Raw genomic sequence first — 25,004 nt, 5'->3', positions numbered from 1 at the left:
TTGATTTGAATATGTTAACGAGTAAGAACTTGTTATATGAGCATTTTCTTTTCTGGCGACATGGGGTAAATTTAGGGTTAAATCAAACTTTGGATTGTATTTCTAATATTATCCCGGATGTCCCAATAGCTTTATTGATATACATTTTACAGGTGCAACCTCTGGCATGAATTGAACTAAAAATTTTGATATCTCGAAGGGCAAAGTGTCAATTTAATATGCTGGCAACACGAAAATCGTAGTTTTGCACACTTTTTGGGAGAATGGTCCTTGGTGTGTCAGTTGTCAAGAATCGTGCTGTTGGTGATAATGATACGAAACGTGTATGGTATTTCAGATTTCAACAGCCGAACCCTAACCATGATTATTCAATTTACACAGTAAGACCCTTCGGATTAATGAAATGACATGGAAACAAATTACTGCGCTATATTATCAACAGAGTGAAAAAGACTCACAGACTCGACAGAGGCAAAAGAACAGTAATAAGCCAACATAGCGATCAACCTGAAATTGCTACATGAAAGAAATAATTTGAAATCTAATATCTCATGTATAAATTCAAAATTTGATATGTGAACGATCATTAAAGAACAAATCGCTGCATAAGTTGGCTACTGTATTTTTTTAATTTTTTTTTTTTTTGAGGGGGGGGGGGGGGATCACGAATTAGACATTATTGCTCATTGTGAAACATGGCTTGCACCTACCGACGCTGCTCGGTCAATCGACACCACAAATCCCAACTTAAAATATTCTGTTCCATTCACACTGAAGACTTCTAGATGCAATCTATAATCTTGGATTTTTTTTTTGTGTGTGTGGATGTATGTGTGTGTATGTTCTTTATCTGGTATACATTGTTTGTTGTTTGCCATGTTCTTCTCTGTTGTCATGTTTGTACATGTATCATATTTATCTTTTTGTGTTTTTGAAGCACCATGACACCGAAAGTTGGACCTGTGCGCTATTAAAACAAATTTAGGTCCCAACTTTTATTACGATCGCTCTGTTTTAGATATCTCAGCCATTCAAAATTTTCATCAAATCAATGTTAAATGCTCTTTCATATTTCATAGCAAATTTCTCATTATCTCACCAACGAGTTAGAAACCTGAAGTATGGCTCAACCAAAACTGTCCCCGTTGAGGACGAGCAGATTTTGCTGTAACGCATTGTCGATTGTCCGATTTTCCTCAAACTTTCACTGATGTGTTCTACTGATTAAAATACTGCTGCTTTCACTCAATCCACATTTCTCTTCGGGTTTTTGTTTCCTTTAATCGAAACATGTCTACATAAATAGTATGGCTGTTATCAGTTCTTTAGAGCTACCAAGGCCTGGGTCCGATTCATGAATCGATTTCAATCATTCTAGGGTATATAAAATATTCTCTAAAATAAGATGGAGCGGCGGACACATAACTTGAATGTTGATAGTGGATATTTCGATTTCTCAAATTATTTCACTGAGTATTTCCCTCATCTTGCTTTTGTTTTTATCTGAATCTACATTCTATAGTGAATTCCCCTTTCACGCAGACTCTCGTACACAGAAAATGTGTAAAACACTGAATGTAGACTTGAAGAACAAATACACCTTCATACATTTGGATTTCGCGAATGCAGCGATATTAGTAGAACGCATCAGTGGAAGTTTGGGAAAATTCGGACAAGCCGTTTAGAAGTTATGACTTTTTGAAGATTCTGCGCAGTCACTGTTGTATGAGAAGACTACTACAGGTCGCATGTGTAGAACTATAAAATATGAAGACAATTTCACAAAATATTATATTTTAGATAAGTGCACATTTCCTCGACTTGTCACTGACGTATATTAAGGATAACATTTTTTTCCCTGCCTTCTAAAAGAGGCAAGTCAAGCGTCCTTTTAAATGCGAGAAAGTGAAAATATGTTGAATGTCCTTCATATTTTCTTTATATTATCGTTCTACGCACGTGATATCACAAGCTATGAGTAGTCTTCTCATCCAGCAGTGCATGCTGCGCAGAAACTTCAGAAATTCATAACTTTTGAATGGATTGTCCGATTTTCTTCAAACTCTCACTGATGTGTTGTACTAATATTGCTGCTCACTCAGTCCACGCTCTATAGTGTCTATGAAGGTGAATTTGTCCTTTAACATACAGGCAAGAGAGAATGCAGTATACCTTTTACAGTAGTATCGTGGGCTAATTCTCCGTCCAATGTTTCCACTATCTTTATCATTACAACTTTAAACCTATCACTCTTAAATTCATCAATCATGTCCGCCTCTTGCTCGACAGGTTTCTGAGGTATTAGCCAAGCCTCTGAAGTGAGTACATGGTGACGCAATAGGGACTGCACAGATTACGTAATCTAGCTGTTCACTGATTTTAGTGGTTTCTATGACAAAATAATACTGTACCACCTCTATTCTGTACCGCCTGTACCGGTGCAAGAAGAGATCAGTTATACTGTAATTATACTGTCAGGAGGCAAAGAAAGCATTGTGATGTAAGCTTTCACTCACTCGCGAAATATTATGTCGATAGCCAATTATTTTGCAACTCTTACGTGTTTTAACCTGTCAGTCATTTTGTATGAAACATTGGACCGTGGATTGTGTGTGCTAGTAATTATGTTCCATTCACTTTGCCTTAACCATAATCATGCTGAATTCACATCCCCCCCCCCCCCCCCTCGATCTCGGCCGTCAGTGGCAGAAAAGCGACCAAATTTGATGCATGCTACACCCCCTTGTTCCCTACATTGCTACAAGATTGTGTGTCACTCTCTTTTTTCTTTTTTTCTTTTTTGAGTGGGTGAAATTATCAATTCACGATTTTAAGTAATTAATTATGAAAATGAATTGTATTAATCTTATTTTCGCCTGTTAAACACGAAGTCAGAGCATTGAGAGTCTACTTTTTTGGTTTGTATATCGTTTTAACATTTCAGCACTTGAACGAACTTCCCAAGGTCATTTCAGTTCTTATACATTTTGTTGTTTCCGGAATTTGTTATGCATTTTATTTGGTTTTTTTTTTACATTGTTTTGTCTTTTTTTCTATTGGAATTTGTCACTTTTCCGTCATAATTAGAATAAAATCATTCAATCAGAGTGATTAAAGGTACAAACAACCAACCAAACAAAAACACTGCTGCCGAGCACTGTTTTCCACGGATAATATACACAAAATCACAAATTGAATTGGTTTTGGGTAACACATGCACTTACAAAATAAAAGGGGAAAAAAGAGATCGATAACAGGGTTCAATAGGTACGGGAAGCCGTAAAGTTGGCTTCAGGGTCATACGTTGGTTAATTACCATACTGTTTTGGCATTGCTTGGCAGCTCGATCACACCACTTGTTTTTGTCCTGATTTTTTTTATTATCATTATTGAAGACATACTGTGTTTCTCTTTTCTATAGCGCAAGTATGGTATTGTTTTGCCATATATCCCATGGCATTTTTTTACACGAATAAAGAGGGAGCCAACGTCCTGTTCCTCCGGGCAGTCAGTTTTTTCTATTCAATTCAGTTCAAGTTGCGCCTAGTTTTAAAAATATTCATTCCGATGAGATCATTAACAAATATTAATAAGATGCGCTAAAAGAGTCGAAATGTGTTTCCAGATCAAATCACTGATTCCTCAATCTCTCAAGGCAGGTGTATTTCTCCCATCCAAGTATAACTTTTGTAATATTGGTCATTTTGCGTCCAAGAATTTCGCTATACGTTTCTCCTCTTTTTATTTTCCCTGGAACGATTCAATGAATAGAGCACCGTGGCGTAATTGAGGTAAGACTTTTTGTCAAATTCACCTTCTGCTGAATTGGCAATCTTGTACTCGTCTATAAACCGCTTATCTCGGAGAAAACGATGCATACAGCCGCCTGCCAACTCAAAAAAAAAACAAACAAACAAACAAGTGAAAGGCTGCTGCATTATAAGTAAAGTACACGCTCCCTTTTTCCAGAGGAAGTAGCAGGAACCAGACTGAATCAGTCTAGCGCCACCATCGGCTAAGATCTTACAGCTATCCAATGACTTATAATAATAATAATAATAATAATAATAATAATAATAATAATAGAAATAATAACAATAAAAATAATAATGATAATAATAATAATAATAACAGTAATAATAATAATAATAAGAATTATAATAATGATAATAATTATGCGTCTACACTAATCGTCTCCTTCTATCAATACAAGACTGCCGGCATTCGATCTCGCTTTGATAGAAATAGATGACGCGAGATAATCAACTCCTTGATGTGCTGTGTGGTCAGGACTATTGTTAGACGATTACAGCTGTATTTGACTTTAAACCTCACGAGTCAAAATTAGTTTCGGAAACAGCTCACCATACTACTTCCTTCTGTATTCATTAGGCGTTTTCACATCAGCCCTATGTTTCGAAATAGCGCGCTATTTTCTGACTTGGGAAATTAAAAAATATCTCGAGCTTGGATTTTTATCGAGCTGATGTGAAAACGCCTATTGTGTATCTGCATACAGTACCAGACAGTACCAGAAACAGCGAAACTGTGATTTCATTTGTAGCGACATGACAAAAGATAAAATTGATCGCCGTGTTTCTCAGGAAAGAGACAATGTTTAAAATTACTCAAACATTAATGTATACATGTACTTAGAACATCATCTTAGCACATCATTGCCTATAAACAATCATCAGTGCTATATCGGCGACAATCAAAGTGCAGCAATTTCGTAACCCATGTTATTTGCTGTCTCTTTTCGTACACACGTAAATAGATTACTTTCGCTGGCTCTGGTTGAAGTGGTATTTAGGGTCCCTTTGCAGCGGTTTGAAAACGCCCTCTCTCGCCCAACACGTTTCATGCGATCTACAATTGATTCTTCTCTTGCAGAATTTTGAAATGTCCTCATCGAGAGCACCATAATGACACAATATATAAAGTTCCACACAGTCATGACAGATCAACGAGTGAGAGTGGATCGATAATATCGCCCCACCTTCTGTGATACACAAACCATTCTTTCCTCTCTGTATGCAAGTCAATGAGAGAATGCAAATTAAAATATGTGTACAGAAGAGTAAGGTCAGATTGATTGAAGCGCGGGAAATGGAGAAAGTAGCCACCAGAATGAAATTGGTGGAAGGAAGAGAGAGAGAGAGAGAGAGAGAGAGAAGAAAAGAGTTAAAATAATTTTCGACAAGAGCGGTTTTCTGACACATACGTTTTCGTCGAACACTGATTTGTTGGCAGCAAGCAGGCCTTGTAAACAATGTTTTACCAATAATATCCCTCTTGACCAATGTGTGTAAATGAGCATTAATATCTATGATATTGCAGTGTATGTATAAGTAGTCCCACCTTCTGTAGGACGTTTGTAAAATAAGGATTTCGTTTTACAATTAATCAGTGTTATTCATTCCTAATTGATTTGTTGTTGTTGTTGTTGTTGTTGTTGTTTTATACGGTCTGAGGTTTCCTGGATAATTTCTTGAGTAATTAACTCTTTTCTTTCATCCATTTTTGTTTTCAAGTTAGGAGAAGGGGTCATCGTATTGTCCTTCAATCGTGTTTGTAACATCATGGTAGTCCAAAATTCAAGCTAACCTTTCAGTCATTTTAAAGAGCTCAGATTTACAATCTCTGAACAAAGTTCAAGTACAATTCCCGCCATGATCAAACTTACTTCGATAGACAAGAGAGAGAGAGAGAGAGAGAGAGATGAGAACGGAATAATAATCTGCAGACATTTTATGAAGATCGGACATGACAATTAAACACAAAAAGTGATAAGAATTTTAAAATTGCTTATTTTCACCTACAATAGTTTTAATCATGACCATGATGACCGTACATGCAAACACAAATTGTAAGGGACGATGGTATCGTCGTAGTGGTATCGTAAGCACGAATGTCATGTCATGTTTTTGTGTTAGTCTATTTATTAATCATCAATTTCATTACGAGGATGAGTACAACCATACACTGCTTGCTTAAAATAACACTTTATACAAACATATAAGCCACATTTAGAATAGAACAGTGTACCTTGATTCATCTTTCGACTTATGATGGGGTGTTAACCAGTGTTAACTCTGCCAATGTCCACTGTCAATTACAGTGTATCAATGACATCGTAAAAGTTACATACTACTTTAAATCAAAATGAAGCAATCTGTTACAGCCATTTGCATTATTGACTAAAACGATTTTGCACATATACTCTTGATACGAAAAGTGAGACAAACATTTGAAATTCCGTAAACTAATGTCACAGGGAAGCCAGAGAAACAATGTAACATTAAAGGCGACAATTAGCCAAGTGCATGCACAAATAGATTATACTGGACTGATAAAAAGAGATGATATACTTATATAGTACATTCTGTAGATAAATGTGCTGCAAACATTCTCATTGAATGACGTCAAACTAGCCATTAATTCAGCTCCATCCGTGTACTCTGAGAACCTTGACATAACGGAATGACCTATTGCAATAATCATTATGTCTTGGTTCATGTATTCACAAACTATATATCATTGTTTTCTGCATGACCAGTTTGGTAACTAGAGTGTAAAGATATATATTCAGGTACATCATGCATCATTATTGTTAACATCGCATCTTTCCGTTTCGTATGTCCGACATTTTAGAGAAAACCGGAACTTGCTTCCCGCAATTTCTCTCGACTCTAAAAGCTTCTTTGTGATTAGTCATTCTACTTTTCTTTTTACAACACAAACAAATGTATTTGTGAGGGCGCTTTCTTAGAATGCACGTTGGAGTTGCAAAAAAAGAAATATTCAGGATACTGTCTCAATGATAAAAACTGTTACAATCGCAGACATTGTACTGATATTACATACACTGTATACTGCTGCCTGTTTTCTTTCTATGGCTTATGATAGACACGTAATGGTAATAGCATCGCTGAAGAGAGTTACAGCATTAATGAGAACATAAATCTCCAATATACAGTACTTCACTAGAATGCAAAGTTACTATCAATGTTAGAATACACTGATTGCACGCACAGAATGTCATATAATAGCCTAGACAGTCCAATCGGCAAGAAGTAATTATTCAAAATTAAAGATTACGGTTCCTAACTTCAATGAATCACTAAATGAGCTTCGTAGTTTTCAAATATACACAACACCCCTTTCGAGTAGGCCTACATGTACAAAACTTCTCACTACTTTAATAGGTCTACCTATGGAATCATTGATTATACATTCATGGAATCACTACGATTAATTAACGCTCCTTCTTTGAATCCCTCCGCGGTCATAAAACAATTTTAACATTCTGACCGTTAGTTTAAAAATCACCCTTCAGGGTCATAGCATGAATGCAGGCTATATCTGGGTGAAGGCTGTGGTAACTTGGAATAGAATTGCAGTTTTTATCAAAAAGTGATTGATAATGGCGAATAGTGCATATCAGCACATGGAACTATAATGATGTCACACTGTGAACAAAACTACATCATTCTGAACAGTGGAACGTTTACCCAGGGACCCTGGATTAGGCATGAAGAAAGAATTCTGAGATACCGTGGGATAGGTCTTATTTAAGTATACAGAAGTGGAGATTTATGATTCATAGCTTAATCCAAGCTGCGAGTATCCATTTGCCAGTATTTGCGACACGGTATAACAAACGCATACTTGTATTATATAAACTTGCAGTCAAATACTAGTGGTAGCTCCGCAAAATGTATAATGAAAACAGTTGAATGCAACTGATTGACAAATTGCCCTAATTTGACAATAGTTGAGTAGAACACTTCACTCCCCGACAAGGCGTCTTTCCTCAACTTTGAATCGACTGCGTAACTAATCATCAGGAAATATTCTCTATACAAAGTTATCGCAAGCAATGTTTTAATGTCAATAATAAAATGAAAGATCGTCATAGCATTTATAGTCAACCATTAGATAGAGTATAGAAACGGCAAGACCGGTATAAAGACAATTACTGTATCTCGAAGCGATTCATCGAAAGCACTCATGTTCAAGTACCTATAAATATTATATATTCCTCAAATAAAGCTAATATTATAAATTCTGTACCAGATTCCCAGGAAGACGCATTAAATGTGTTGCATTTCCATCTATAAAACAGGGACATGTAGAGTCCCTTGTACATGTCCAGCAATTAATCATAAAATATGGTGCAAACTATCTACAAATAGTCACCCTCTTACAAAGGGCTTCAGGTAAAATAATACAGTATACGAGCTGAGGAATACATACTAAAAATATAATACAAAATTATAAAACAGTGTTAAAGAGAAGAAAACCGAAATGTCAAAATTACAACAGCAATTTCGGAAAACAGAAACACAAAAAAAAACAGGTAAGTCATGTGACAGAGTAATGATAAAGGTAAAAATTGATCCTTCTCTAGGTGCCAACATTGACGTCTTAAAGTAACTGGTTAACACATTAGCATTTCAACCATAGAAAAGAAGCAAAAGTCCCTTTGGTTGGCGTAACTACTTCGACAATATGTCTTCGACAAAATATTTTCGTATTTTTCCGAAACTGAAATGAGTCCGAATTCATCTTCCTCGATTCTGACTACGACCCCTCCCTCTTCCTCGTCCCCGTCCTCGTCTCCGTCCTCGTCCCTGTTCTCTTTCCTGTTGCATTTCCTGTCTTCGTTTTCTCTCACTCTCCTTTTCGTCATCGCATGCTGGGCAGATATTTGAATCGCATTCGCTGCTCCTCAGTGCATGGCCCATTGGACACTGCCTCCAGGTATCCAAGTGACTTGACACCTGCTCGGGAGGGTCACCTAGAGAATGGTTTCCTGACCGAACGAACCCATTCCTCTGGTATAGCTTCGTCAAAAGCTCATCGGCTGATCTCCACTGTTTGTTCCCTAAGCGGATCGCATATGTCAAAATGGATACGAGTTTCTCCATTTCAGAAGTGTCCTTCATTCCTTTGATAAGAAGCAACAGGAACTCTATGAGCATGATATGCCTTTTCAGTTCAGTCTCCGTATCAAGGATCTCCTGCTCGGTTAGCTCGACGGTGTCTCTGGTTAGAAAATCCTCAACCTCATCCACACTGGTTTGAAGCGCCTCGACCAACATTCCAACAGTTTCGACATCCTTTACCTCTTTGCATTCCATGTAGTTTCGGAACTTGCGAATGTATGAACTGTTGCACGACTGTACGCGACTGATCATTTTAATAATAATAATAATAATAATACATACAATTTCTATAGCGCCGTTCTCCACTTTGATTAAATGCTCAAGGCGCTTTACAATTGTACATCAAAGCAAACAGATTGAAAATACAAGTACATCACAGTAATAGAAGAAGGATGAAGAAGCAGAAAAAAAAAAACCCGGAGACAGATGCCTTTGCTGTGAGCAGAGAGGTGAGACATCGCCCCCTTGCTATGATCTGACGTCACGTGTTGAAGGCCTTTCGCCCACCCCAGTAAAAGTGATAACTTTTTAGTTACACCATGGATGTGTCTCCCCTCCCTGATGGTAAGAGGCTGACAGGTCAGGGTGTCGATCTTTTTAGTTGTTTGAGCCATCTGATTCTCAAGCTCCTCTTGGGATTTTTCAGCAGCGCAGCGTAAACTCTTTCGATAGGTGTGAAGAAGGGAGCCGTATCGCCAACTAACACTTATCAGTTTGCCACATCGCGGACAAGCAGGTACCTTCAATGAAAATATAAACACAATTTCAGCTTCTTCTTTGTTTGCTCATTAATGATTTTCGATATCAAAATATCTTGCGCAGTATTTTGTTATGATGTAAATCATTGCAAATTCTAGAATGACGCGGTATACACATGTCATACTCCATTCGATTTGTGTCGCGAAGGATATCTATTCAATACATGACATACTATCCTTTCGTGAAGCACTTCCGAACAGTTTATCTAAAGCTGTCGGTTGAAAAAAAAAATCGTTTGATAAAGCGAGAGTAGTAGTAAATACCAGTGAGCTCTATGGAGAGAATTCCAAAATGAATCTATCATATGAGTAATAACCCTGACATAACACCAGATGAATCCGATTCGAACAAGCTACACTGCGGCTCACATCTTTCTCTATAAAGATTAATTACTCCATCCTGTTGACTTATTAGACTTATAAGAACACATTTGACCAGCGTGAACAGAGCGACACGGTGTCAACGTTGAGAAACCAACGTTGCTTCTGTATACGGAGAATATTACTTAATGAATTGATTAATTAAATAATTAATCAAAATCTCTCTGTGTGTTCTCTTCACAACAAACGCTGTAATTGCACATGATCTAATAACCGATTCTCTTCATTGTGTTTATGAACCGCATTTAACTCTTCCCATTCCCCTTCGTCGATAATTTCAACAAGTTTATCATTTCAAAACGAGGAAATTGGGAAGCATCTGATAATGCATGTAGTCATGATCAAACTGATTAGTATATCATGGTTATGTAGCGGTATTATATCATAAATCAATAAAAGTTTTACCACTATCTTCTTGAACTGTGTCAATGCGGTTGCTGTCTTTTCTGTCTGATATCCAAGATTTTTATCCAGTTCCTTTACCTCGAAGACATGACCGCAGTCCTCAAGCTGGATGTATCTTTTAATGAAAGCAAAATTGTGACGTCAAATCATAATGGCAATATATTATTTAGACACCGACATGATGACGAGTCGATGGTAAGCACTATAATCCTACATCTCATTTCGTAAGCTAAGTGTATACTTATTTCTTGATGTTTAAATGGAACAAAGGTTTATCTAGTGATGATAATCTTGATTATATTATTATAATGATAAATGTCTCAGCAATTTTCTGTGACATATATGAGTTTCCTAGATATCAATAAAGTGTTATATATATATATATATATAATTACATTATATATATATATATATATATTTATATATACACTGTTATTTATATAATACAAATACACCATAGCATCTTTTCAACAATGTTGTTAAGAATGAACTTTGAAAAAGTATATACATTAGGTCAGTTTACAAGGAATCACATCTTTCATCGAAGTTGTGTATGTTCTATGTACGATAATTCTCATTTGATTACATGTTAAAAGAAATTATTGCTGAAATTGATGATTGCATCGTGCTCCTGACGATTACGCCCGGGACAAATTGCATCAGAAGACCAGGCTTTAGCACTTCAAATCTTAAAAGGTCTAGGGCAAAATTAATCCCCCACCCCCAGGGCAATTACCCCGGACCCTTTATCTGACCCTAACCCTAACCCTAATCCTAAGTCTGAATCTAATCCCAACCCTAACCCAAACTCTATACCCCAAACCTAACCCGAACGCTAATCTTTCTCTAACCTTTTCACTAACCAGCATTTAACCGGGGGGGGGGGGGGGAGGTGTAATTGCCCTGATACGCTAACAAGGTACGTAAATGCTTACCGTGATACACTGGGGTCTTCGGTTCCGAAAAAGCGTTGTTCCAGCTCGGTCTTGTCACAGACTCTGCATGGCGTCGGGCAAATCTCTCCACAGAGACCAATGCAGGGATGTCCGCACTTTTTCCTCTTCTTAGGACAGGGCTCGTCACACGGTGGTCTATCACATGGTTCGAAACATAGCTTGGAGCAACTGAAGTGTGGACAGTTCCACTTACACCGCTTTAAACAGAGCTCACAAGGTACACTGCAAGGATGACGGCATTGGCCATGACGGCATTTCTGTGGACACCTCTGTTGACACGACGAGCATGGCGTCCCACACTTTTGTGTACATTTGTGTCCACAAATCAGCATCTTCTTACAATGTTCTGTGCAAGGCAAATGGAAACGTCCTCGATTACACTCACCACATGTACCTTTGCAAGAATGCCCACATAGCAATGTTACGTCACACTTTACGTAACATGCGCTGGGTTTGTCAGAGCATTTGACCGTCACTCTGTGCTTACATGGCCAGTCATCTCGGGTTATCATTTCTCCACACTCTTCCGTGCAGGGCTTTCCGCACTTACCTCGACATTTGTGTCCACATGAAAGTAGTTTCCGACATTCTGAGGTACACAGCACTTTCTTTGGATCGTTAAAACATTTTACTATTTCAGAGTGACCACATGGAAGTATCTTCAATACGAGCTGCTGACATTGACTCTTATCGCAACATTTTGCTTCCATCTTGTGCCCACACGAGAGAATCTTCTTCGTTAAAACTTCACACACAATACTGTCAATATCTTTGTGGCATGGAAACATCTGCTTATGTCCACATGGAAGCATTCGCTCTATTTCTTGAGGACATTTTATTTTGCTGTGATCCTTGTGACACTCCACGTAGCAGGTGTGACCACAATCCAATGTCTTTTCCACGATTTCCTCGCACTCACCTTGCTGACAGCACTTTCCCCTTTTCTTGTGACCACACCCTATCCGCCGTGTGACGACTATCTCACAAGACGGATGTAGATAATCTGGACTTTCGTGGCAAGGGAGGATGCGCTTGTGAGAACATTGTAGAATCTTTTCGACAGGCTCATTACATTTGATATCAGATATGTTCCGTCCACATGGCGCTTGGCATGAGTGCAAGCAAGGTAGTAGTTTCTCGATAATCACAGAGCAGCTAGTGGCACAAGGCTGGGAGCACACGTTTGGGCAAGTGTGATTGTTACTGCAGATGGTCTTGAGACACTGTGCCTCACACTTGTACAAAACATGCTCTCTGTCAGTAAGGTGACAAAGTTGTCGGCATACATGTCCACATTCTAGCCTAGCTTCACATGGCTGGGTACAGCTTCCATTTGGGACTCTTTCAAAGTCCTCTGCTGTTTTTACAGCAATTTCTTGGTCAGGGTGGTTTGCACATTTCAACTGCAATGACTCCCCGATGCTGTTGGTTTTCTTCAGATCCTCCACAATCTCTTTCCACAAGTCATTGTGCTCAGCGAACATGGTGAAGTTACCGATGCAGAACATGCCTTTCTTCGCCCTTGACAAGGAGACACACAGCCGATTTGAGATTCTCAGAAAGCCAATCTTACCATCGTGGTTACTCCTTACAAATGAAACAAGAATTATGTCATTCTCTTCTCCTTGGTAGTTATCAATGGAAGTCACCTTCACTCCTTGACACTTATCGCGCACCATTAGTTGTTTGAAGTGAGGAAGCTGCCCTGTGTAGGGTGTGAGGATGGTGATCTGATGTGTCTTGTATCCCTGCTGTATGAAATAATAACATAGAGCAACCAGGAATTTTGCTTCATGCAAATTGGAATGACTTTGAATGTCCTCATTACATTCCTGTTTTTGTGCGTGATCAATGAAGAACAAATTTTTGGTTACACCGCGGATGTTCTCAAATTCCTTCACAGAGTCATGATCATCGAGGACATCGTAAAAATGTTTCCTCATGACGTCCGCAATCTGAGGGGGCATTCGATGTTGAAGCTGTAGCTGTGTGTACGGGAATCCGTTATTGATCAGTCGTTCAAAGAGGGAAATGTCCAGATGATATTTCTTTGCCAGCATGTAGACGTTTGGCTTGGGTCTGAGTTGTTGATGGTCACCGATAAGGATGAGCTGTTGGCAAGAAGAATGGAGGGCAGTTGTGATGTGAGCTTCGAGTACTTCAGCAGCTTCCTCAACAACCACAATCTTTGGTCCCACTCTTTGAAGTATTTGTTGTTTGTTAGCAGCCCCAGTTGTCGTCATGCCGATGATGGTAGCGTCTCGGAGCACTTGCACCTTCTCTATGTCCTTGGCTTCTTCTAGTTGTAAACACAGTTGCTTATACTTGTTTTCATAGACTGGCAGACGAATATGAAGATCTTCGATGTACTCGCTAAGCCATACGTGATAAAGTGCCCATCGTTGATTTGGGGACATTTGCCACACATCTAGAATTTCGTTAATGGCAGTTGACTCCATTCTGTCTGCTCCAAGCAGCTTTTGGGAAATGTACCTCTTGAGTTGACTGTTTGTTTGAGAGAGATCGAGACCTAGAAATGGGAGGTCGTCCTTCTTTTCAGCTATTTCTGTCTCAAAGTCTTCTTCGATTATGCGTTCCACCTCTATGAAGTCTCCTTCCTGCTCAAGATCTACTGAACTGTCGTCGGCTCCTGTCATTTCTTTCGCTACAACCTCCTTTTCTTCATTTGCCTGCTCTGTGTCTAGCGTATTGTTGCTGGCTTCCGTCATTTCTTCCGCTATCTCCTGATCTTCATTGGCCTGCTTAGTATCTTGAGAACTGTTGTTGGCTTCTGTCGTTTCTTCCGTGCCTTTAGATACCTTCTCTCCTTCTTCATTTACCTCTCGTGTTTCTAGTCCTTGCATCCAGTCGGAGTACCTTTGACACTCACAGAGAAGCCATTCCACCATCCACGATTCAACCTTCTTCAACTTGCAAAGTCTGAAGAGACTGTAGTAATGCGTCCACGACATAAAGTGGCTAAGTTCAGACTCGTTGACGATCCCCACTTTAGCTCCAGTCAGTCGCGCCTGTGTTCGCTCCACAATATGCTTTCCAGTATGAACTTCCTTTCTGAGATGCCTGACTCTTCGATCAATATAGTTTTCCTGGTTTCCAACAGGGTCAGGTCTTCTGCTACCACGAAGTAGTTCATGTAGATTGAATTTCTCGAGTGCTTTGCTTTTACTTCGACTACCAATTCTTACAATACCCACTTGAAGGACCTGTAGAATACCTTCCAGGAATTGATCAAGGGCATGATTTGTATAGCAAACCAAGAGAATGGGTCCAGGATCCTCTTGAGTACACCATAAATGCCTATTCCGAACAAGGATTTCAACGATCTTGAGACCGACATACGTTTTGCCTGTTCCTGGCGGGCCCTGAATGACGGAGAGTTCGTTTGTGAGTGCTGTCTTCACTGCCTTAAGTTGTGATGTATCAAGTTTGACATCACCGCCATTCGGCCAAGCATCATCATTCGTGATTTCAATTGCTTGCTCAAAATCTCGCTGCAGTCCTAGTTTCAAGCGATCACTTGGTCTGTTATCAAACAGTGGGGATATGTCCATTTTCTTGTACGCAGTGTGCTCTGGTAATTCATCACACTTTGTCCGCAGATAGACTGGCACGTCTGCATTTTCATGGAGGTCGAGGATGTATCTCGCAAGGGGCAAAGAATCGGATTGCATTCGCTGAATTCCCTGCAAAACTGGATGATAAGCTCCAAAGAAAACAGTAGATTCTGCCATGACAAAAGTTCTTCCCAACAGACGGGATGCGTCTCCTTGATCGACCAAACGAATAGCAACACGGCCGGCTTCCAGTTCTTTTACATCTCCGTTGGTAACTGTTGCAAAGAAAAATGTATGGAAGTCATCGCTGGAAAGGAGAACTAGAGACCCAAACATAAGCCTCTTAGCTGTTTCCCATCGAACTCCTGGTAGAGTCTTGAAGGACATACAATGAGAGACGCCGGAAAAAATTACAAATAGGTCGAACAAATCTAACGTCTTCATATATTCGGATGTCATGAATTCTGGGTGTCTTGTTGGGGTGCTCTCTTTTGAAGGCAAAGTACTCTGAGAAGCCCATACGTAACGGATAGATGAAATCTTCCTTGAGGAGTCTGAACTGCACATCCAGATAGTGATATCCATCCGCGTAAATGCCTTTCCTGATATGAGGCCGAAGGAAGGGTTGATACCCGGCCTCAAGTTCTTCTGCGGTAGGGAAGATGCCTTGCTCGCGAAAATTATCTGGAGGAGGATTCTTGAGGGCGCGATCCAATTGACGTCTTTTGTCCTGCTCCTTTTCGAGGGCATCAATGTGGTGTGATAAGTCAGTCTTGATAGACTCTAGATGCTTGTAGAGATCTGGCGATACTTCTTTGAAACCTTCCACCGCGTCTACCAGTAGAGTGAAGGGAACCTTGACATCTGTCACTCGACTCGGCAAACTCTGTAGCATTGTTTTGAACACGATGAAGACGTCGGTTAGGAGAGTTTGTATTTCATCGACATATTCGTCTGCGAAACTTCTTAGTCTGATGAGATAGGTCGGGAGATGCAGTGTAAGCAGTTGTGAGTCAGAAACCAAGGTGAGTAGCATGGTGACTGTATGATCTGCGCCAATGGTTCCACAGATATATGCCAAACTCCGCCATATAAGCCTCTGCCTTTCCTCATCAATTGTGAGTTGATTGAAACCGGCTTCTACACATCCCTTGAGTGAACTAAGCTCCACCGCTGCCTCGGAAGGATCTTTTTGAAGAATTTTCTGTAGCAATTTAGAGCTTATTGGTAGAAAGTTACGATGCCGATGCTGGTGGCTCCCACTTGAACGAGTACTAGATGTAAATGCCAGGGGGAAACATAGAAGCGTATACAAGTTTGTCATACTGCATACTATGTAATAATATGCGCTTTATCAATTGAAAAATTATAGTGAATGAAGATGTGACTTAAATTCACGTTGAATTGCTATTTTTCAGGTTAAATTTTCAAAATGTACACTCTTATTTCTGCCGAGTCAAAATTTCAACTCTGAATCCGAGTCAAAACATTTTCACCCCGATCCGTGTAAATTTAACACCAACCGTGTACTTCTGACTCAAATCCGAGTTATCATTTTGGTTATCGGACTTTTTACACCTACGCAGAGTCACATCAGAAATACCCAGCGCGGTGTACATGACATACGCGCGCTACAATTGGACAAAACATGTCATGTGTCCTATGTGACGTAGTACCCCCGCGAAAAAAAAAGCGTCATTTCTCGACGATCCGCCGCGGCCGCGAGATGTCTTGCAACTTTTTGTCTTCAAGATAGACAATTTTGTGTGCACTTTTCTAGAGGAATGCGGAATGGAGGAATACATAGAAGTTTTCATCGGTGAGTACCCACCTCATTCACAACACTCATATAAATAATTGCCTGAAACATGGTCTAAACAGTCAGTTTTATTTAGGGCAAAATGAACACGGACACATTGACTGGTAATGGCGTAGTCGTAGGTGGCCGTACGGTAGCTCGTACCTTTTGTACGTAGCCCTGGGCTATATGCTATACGTTAGAACCAATCAACAATAGATGTGAACATACCTAGCTACACCTCCACTGTACACGCATAAAATACACATACGATCTTGATTGCTTATTTGAGCTACGTACGGCCGCCTACGGCTACGCCATTACCAGTCAATGTGTCCGTGTCGAAAGTTCATTTTGCCCTAAATAAAACTGATTGTTTAGACCATGTTTTAGGCAATTATTTATATGAGTGTTGTGAATGAGGTGGGTACTCGCCGATGAAAACTCCTATGTATTCCTCCATTCCGCATTCATCTAGAAAAGTGCACACCAAATCCGAGTCATTACTACACCAAAATGGGTTACTTACAATGCGGGGAAACGACACCGTATCAGAGTGAAATTGTGATCTTTTGATTCGGAAATCCGTGCCATTTTGCTGGAATAGATTGCACCTAACTGATCCCATTTCCGAGTCAAATTTGACACTTTCCGACTTAATTTGACGCCACAGAAATGACTCGGAAAGTGACTCGGAATCCGAGTGAAATCATTTGACTCGGAAGTCCGAGTAGCTTTCACTCGGAAGGAGTTGACTCCCAGCTGGCGCCATTTCCGAGTCACATTTCACACTTTCCGAGTTATTTTTGACGCCGCAGAAATAAGAGTGTATACATGTGAAATACTGCGAAACAAATGGAAACTTAAAAAAAGTCAAATGCAAACAGCAAAGATAAGAAATAATTTCATCGTTAATCCGTGGCAATAATCAGTTACAGATCCATTCTGCTTTTATCCAAAGCTATCAGTTACTACGTTAAAATTTTTGCCGTTGTATTTTCTTCTTATTAGGCCTATCATTAGACACCCTTCCAATGAAATAAAGCGAAAAAGAACGTATACGTGGTATGACCATCGCAAACCTTCGTTATTCCTTTTTTTAACAAAGATTCACTTTCGGTTATGTTCAATATGAAAACGAGGCAACATCCCAACCATGCCAACGAAAATGTACCTGGAAGGATCATGTCTTGTCCCATGGCCTCGTCGACCACTAGTCGAGTGTGATGCCCCTCTCCTGGAACCATCCGCAACCTCCTGTTCCACTTCGGTGTCCCGAAGGGGATCTGGATGACGTCTTCTTCCTCGTTCTGTCTCTTCAAGAACCCTTCCACCTTGGCGTCTACCTATCCTCCCTCCGCCACGCTCCTTTTCGTGACTGGCGTTTCGTGGACTTGCCATTGCTGGATAATGAGGTTCATATATGTAAACATGATTCATCGTAAAGTCGGACATGACACCGAGCTCACCACTACATAGTTCACGTTAAAAGATATTTACCTCTTCACTGAACATACTCTCTCTTTAAAAAAAAAATCGAGTGAAACTGTTCATTTCCACTGATTTTGGAGTGACCTCAGCGATCACTCCAAGATTTTGGAGTGATCCCTAAGGTCACTCTAACATGAGTCAGGGGCGGATCCAGGGAGGACCGCAACCGGCGCACGCCCCCCCCCCCTTTATTTTTTGTTGAAACAAAATAAATAAAAAGAAAAAATGGGGGGAGGGGTGCGTGCGCCCCCCTTTCATTTTGTAAACACGCCCCCTCTTTACGGAATTCCTGGATCCGCCCCTGTGAGTGAAAATGAACATTTTCACTCAAAATTCACTCCAATTTCACTCTAAATTCACTCTTTTCTGTTATTCACTCCTTCAAGAGTGAATAAATTTACTTTGTTTATATGCAATTGTCATATGCTATATTTTTGTCGGAATGAAATAAAATGAAACTAGAAATATGCCTCCGCCTTAATGCATGGTCCTCGTAATTATTCCAAGTCTATGCTGCAATGTCTTGACAATGTGTCATCAATTTTACATAATTGGCAAAATATCAAAATGACAGGTTTGTCACAAATGTGTTGAATATTCACTTTCCTTGAACTAAGTTTAATTGGATGTATGGCTATACTGCCTAAGAAGAGCAAAGGTGTTTGGGGATTTGAGGATTTTTACCTAACTTTTAATATTTTTTTATAAGTCTGTGCGTTTATTAAATTTCAAGGTATGGAGAAAAGTGTATTTTTACTATCAAACGGCACAATTTTTGCATTTTAACTTGGCCTTTGACCCTGGACCTTTGACCCTATGACCCTTAAATTCCCAACAGAATCACTGTTAGGTAGAACATGCATCTGTATAGATATGTACTAATTTTCATGATGATAACTTGAGTAAATTTCAAGATATGGACAAAGAAAAATTAAATTTAGCACTTTCACTTGACCTTTGACTTTTGGGCAAGAAACTTCCCGGAGAATCTATATTGGGTTATACAGGTATATATCAAGTTTCAAGAAAAAACCGGCAAGTATTGCATCTAAATATGAGGGAAAAAGTAAAATTATGATGAGTTGACCTTGACCTTTGACCATGACCCTCACATTCCCTAGATAATCACTGCTAGTCAGTAAATGCATATGGACTAAGTTCCATGAAGATAGCTTGAACCATTTCCAAGATATGGAGAAAAAAGAGGGAAATTTTAACATTTTCACTTGACCTCTGACCTTGGACCTTTGACCTCATGACTCGAAACTCTCTCAGGAGAATCTTTAATTTGGTATTTCATGTATACACCAAGTTTCAAGAAAAAACTTCCAGGCATTGCATAGATACGGGGGAAATGATGATTTTGACCTTTGACCTTGAGCATGTGCGCCCAAAAGCTGATAGACACAGCTTCGCCCACTCATGCATATATACATAACAAGTCTCATTAGGATACATTGAACGGTTTTTTTAGTTACGCTGTCCACAAAATTCATTACGGACGGACGGACGGAAGGACGGACAACCTGACAACATAATGCCTCCGGCACCACTTCGTGGCGGAGGCATAATGAAAATGAAATGAAGAGTGAACGTCTTTACTCAATTTTTTTTTTTTGAGAGAGAGAGTAATCATTCAAACTTATCATTGTCTATAACGTCTTATAGCAGGCCATGCCCGGGATTTATGGGATCCAATTCGTGAGGTAAATTTTGTGCCTGCTATAGCAATAGCTTGGATTAATATAGTACGGGTATTGCGATGAAGCTATTCTTATAAATTCACATGAATTTACTGCAAATCTTTTCCTCTTTGAGACGACAAATATGTCGTCCGCAAATAGTGGCTGTCTGTAAAGCAAGATCGTCTTAAAGAAAAAAAAATCCCCAAATCACAAGCATGACGTGTGTGTGTGTGTGTGGAATAGTGCGTGTGTGTTTGTGCCAACTTGCGTGAGTTCCTACATCTTAATGCGGGTGTGTCTTAATAGAGTTATATACGGCCGGCTTTCGTACCATGCAGGTTCATAAGGAATTAAAACCGTATCGACCGGTTCGAGCCGTAGAGACCCGCATTGACCCGCATTGTAACCCGTGTCAATTCCTGATGGATTCCCGGGGCTACGATACGGCGCGGCGGTCATGTTCAAAATTTTCTCACTTATTTCAATTCCGTATTGATATCCGAATTGACCCGGTTCCATGCAACCGCATTGACTCACATCGACCCGCTGCAACTCGCAGCGTAAAACCGAATGGACCCTTGCCGTATACCGCATTGCCTTCATGCAACGGATGATGACAAGGTTTACATCCGGTTCGGTACGGGTCGAAGCGGTTTGTCACGGGTCGATAGGGATCGAAAAGGATTCACTTAAGGATTTTATAGCGGATTTTTATACGGTTCGATACAGGGCAATACGGGTCTCTGCGGCTCGAACCGGGACGATACGGTTTTAATTCCCTGTGGAACTGGTTCGAAATCCGGCCGTGTGTGACTCTAGCATAAATTGCCCTCAATTCCAGGACTAATCCGGCTCATTTTCACCCGGATCAAATCCGTTTTGTGACCTGGCCGTGTGTGACTCTAGCATAAATTCTATACATGAAGCAGAAAATGGAAGATTCTAATACATTGCATAAAAGTGCAGTCTTTTTACTTGTAGACCTACTGTATAAAAAAAAAGTATATTTTGTGCACGTGCTGCATTGTTTGAATTACGCAATGATATTTGATAATTCTGTTTTAAACATACATGGGATAGGCAAAATCCTTCCTTTTGCGACGAAATGTGATGTAATGAAGTAACGCCGTACAAGTTCATTAGATGTAGCATAATCTTTCTAGAAGGAACAAGTTAGATAATCTACATCGTATAAAGAGCACTCGAGGGTATTCCCATATCTATTCTATTGAAAGATGATAAATCTAATGATTGCAAAGAAGAAACGCCAATCATTTTATTGCAACTGATTGACAAATTGCCTTACATCGACGTAAATAAGCACTGAATTGATCAGTGTTTTAGTAGTAGCCATGATAAAAAATCATGGGCGTACATACTCGAGCAGGATTCGAACATACGACCTCCTGATCACCAGGCAGGCGTCATCTCCACTAGACCACCGAGCTTTCGCCCGACAGCAAGCGTTGGTTCTAATCCTTATAAGCATGCAGCGGGTACTGCGTAATTATTTACGTCGATGTAGGGCAATTTGTCTATCAGTTGCAATGAAAACATCTCGACGAAGAAAGTCAATCATTTTAGCTATGAACCAGCGACGGAGTATAGGAACGCTTAGAATAGAAAATAAGCAAAGGACGTGAAGGATGGTTACAGTAACTGACTTTGTTCTGGAATAAGAGTGCAGTAGAATTGATTATACAATTTACGAGTGCAATGAACTCGATATGTACTTAGGTGTGCGTTCGACAAATTGTTGGAAGTGCTTGGTAACAGGTATTGCGATTAAGAGTGACCACTAAGAATTTATTAAAGGGTTGCACTTTGCATCTTATTAAGCTACTACACCGTGAATACATGGGTAATTGCAAGTTGCCAAAGAGAGAAAGAAAGAAACAAACAAATCAGAACTAATCTAATCGCTGTGTATGCATACCGGGATTCCAGAAAAGATACTGAGGTTACAAATCAAAGAAATCTGAAGTAATAAATCAGCATATTAAGATGAATGAGTTCAAAAAAGAAAACAACAACAACATAACCTGAAGTGGTTTACAGGCATTATAAATAAGATGCACGTGTTACAAGTTGAAAGAAGACAAAGCGAATAGGACGCATACAGCTGAATGAATACTGTACATGGGTTTCTAATCAAATTACCCTAAAATGATCTACTGAAACAGCAAGATGGAAATACATTTATCATTGTTGCAAGTAAATAGATTGGAATTGCCCTAAGAAAGCTGTTTGACTTTGAATAGAAGGGATAACAATAAAGTACAATAATGTATCTAATTGGATTAATAACGGGGGTAGCCATTTCGTCGTGTCGAAAGTTTTATAGAAATTAGACTCCACATAGTTTACGTACTTGGTGCGTTGTTTGTTGACTGAAGAATAAGTAAGACTGAGCGCTTATTATATTATCATAGCCGAACATTAAAACTTTCAGTTTGAAGTGGCCAAACGGATTACCTCTCTACTGATCATTCTACTTTCTCTCTTTAAACCCACTAAAGTGGACTCCCGTTGAGAACGAAGTCCTCGGGACCGGCAGTTTTCCTTCGTTTTATCGAAATTTCATTATAACCGAACAAATAAACAACAAAAGAACATAGATCCGATAATTTTGCGATCTTGATTTTTATTTCCTTATAACCGTGTTCGTTATAACGGGAATGCACTGTCTTTCTCCACACGGGATATGGTGTATGTGTGTGTGTGTGTGTGTGTGTGTGTGTGTGTGTGTGTGTGTGAATCGTGTCATGCATCAAATGAAAAGCAGAAAATGGGGAAATAACGTCATTCCGTTGTCAGAAAAACGACTTCTCGCGACTGATAGCTCCTTTTGTTGTAGCGGGACACACCATCGAGTGGTGTGCTCTCTCTGTCCCTTTCATTATCTTTGAGCATCTTACTCTATAAGTGGAACTGGTGCATAATAAATTTTAGCTATCATTATAATTGCCCTTCAAAGGCTTGTGATAGTGGCTATGACAGTATGAGGGCATATACTCCCTCCTAACAAATAAAAAAATAGATGAACTCAAAGACAGAAACAAAAAATTTGCTTACCAAACAGAATCGATGCCTTCTAATTCAGATCACGCAGAGAATAATTTTACAGAGATCAGGAGAAGACGCTCATTGAACGCACCGACATTGACGACTTGTGCAACTGGCTGTATTTGAACATACAGTGTAATTTATTACATACCGAAATCATCGCTATTTCTGATATCTATATGATATCCGAATGCCTCGCTGATCGATTTCCAAGTTCAGACTCTGCTACTGACAGTTCTTACCCCGCACGTCGAGACGAATAGACATTGAACAATAAAATGTTCCGTTCCTTTCGGCAGTGGCCGCGAGTATATTAATTATGATGGCCAATCAACGGCGGAGCCTAGCGACAAACCAGACCCAAGATGATAGTTTTCGCTGTGCAGGATAGTGCAGCGTCAAACCAGCCTATATACCCTTTGTGACTGCTGGGGAATTCCACCTTCTTGAAAATAGCACTGATTGACGTCAGCCACAAAATAAAAAATGATAAAAAATGAAACAACTGAAAACATGTCACGCGATCAGCAAATATTAGCATTAGTAGTGGCCCGACGGAAAACATAGAATAACTCGTTGATCCAGTTTTGCACATGTTCAAGGGTGCCGGAAGCGGGGGAGGTGTGTGTGTGGGGGGGGGGGGGGGGGGGGGGGGGGGGGGGGCAGGGGTAGTCTAGCTTTTGGACTCTTTTTACTCGTAGCCTTGATTCAGTGTACGCGACAAGCCGTATGAGGGCGTGACACCCGAGGCTTGCGATACGCCGAGAACTGCGATACCCGTTGGGCGCGGTCTCTCGATTATCGCAATCAGAAAATTTGCGCCCTCTCTTGGTCTGTCGCAATTGGCAAAATATCAGACCAAGGAAAAGGGGACGGAGCCCAGACTAGGGCAGGGGTGACACTTGCCCCCCTCTCTCCCCCCCCCCCCCCCCCCCCCCCCCGTGCCCCTGTAACAAAAAAAAAATAATTAATTAATTATTTAAAGACCGAAATGAACAATACACTAACAATATACATTATCATATTTTTACACTAATATTAACTTATGAGTGAATTTAGTGTATACATGGTAGCCTCGCATTCTCGAGTGTGCCTGCTGAAACATATCTTTAGTAATCCTTACATTTTTCCTTTTCTTCTCTGCTTTCTAGCAGTATAAAAATACTTTTTATTTCTCGAACAGTGCGATCACGTCTAAGCTTTTAATGAATGCATTTCGACGAATGGCAAAGTGAAAGTGGCTCGCTCGCTCTGCCCGTACTTATGGTAAAAAATTAATGAATAATTTTCATAAGTTATGATCATAGTCCTTTCATGCCTTCGCAGTGATTTTCTTTGATTTTGTTTGATTATACTATACTACTATAGATTGCTTCGAATTGGTTTAATTCTTCGATGAATAATTTTGAGCTGATTCAAACATGTTAAGTCAACATAACAATATGATTCAACATGTCAAAATCGGAGCGGAGTGAAATTGCGCTTGTATGACAGATTTTACTGACCACCCCCCCCCCCCCCGAAAAAGAAAAAGGAACGAAGCTTCGATTCATCTTAATCGTTCTTTTCATACTAAATTAAGAACACACACACACACACACTCACACAAACCTAAAAAAGGATGTCGACCGTGACTAATGACATCAGAAATGAAGTACTGAAACGAGCAAGAATATATGAATAGAATAAACCATTTTCTTCCTCATTTCAAAACCAGAAGACGCTATAAGCTATACAATCGACTTTCAAACAAAAAAGCAAATGCGATATACGTTAACTCCAATTTTGTCAATGTTCATGCCCTTTTCATGGTTTTCATTCTGATTACAGTGCGGCAATGATTATTAGAAATAGCCTTGAACATGTAAAATTATTTCCCGGCACCTCGCTTTGTGGTTAAAGTCTACATTAACTTCGACCCCCCCCCCCCCCCGTAAA

The 25,004-nt window shown here is 39.8% G+C and overlaps 1 pseudogene; it reads right to left on the bottom strand.

The window, feature by feature from the left end:
- Positions 1-8,691: 8,691 nt before the first annotated feature.
- LOC139709293 (NFX1-type zinc finger-containing protein 1-like) lies at positions 8,692-23,429 on the bottom strand (annotated as a pseudogene).
- Between the last annotated feature and the right edge of the window lie 1,575 nt (positions 23,430-25,004).

This window comes from Diadema antillarum, unplaced genomic scaffold, assembly GCF_040938485.1.
Source record: "Diadema antillarum isolate AM-2024a unplaced genomic scaffold, OU_Dant_1.0 seq00001425_RagTag, whole genome shotgun sequence".
Taxonomy (NCBI): domain Eukaryota; kingdom Metazoa; phylum Echinodermata; class Echinoidea; order Diadematoida; family Diadematidae; genus Diadema; species Diadema antillarum.
Note: the sequence above shows the minus strand (reverse complement) of the source record. Positions and strands in the feature narration are given on the sequence as shown.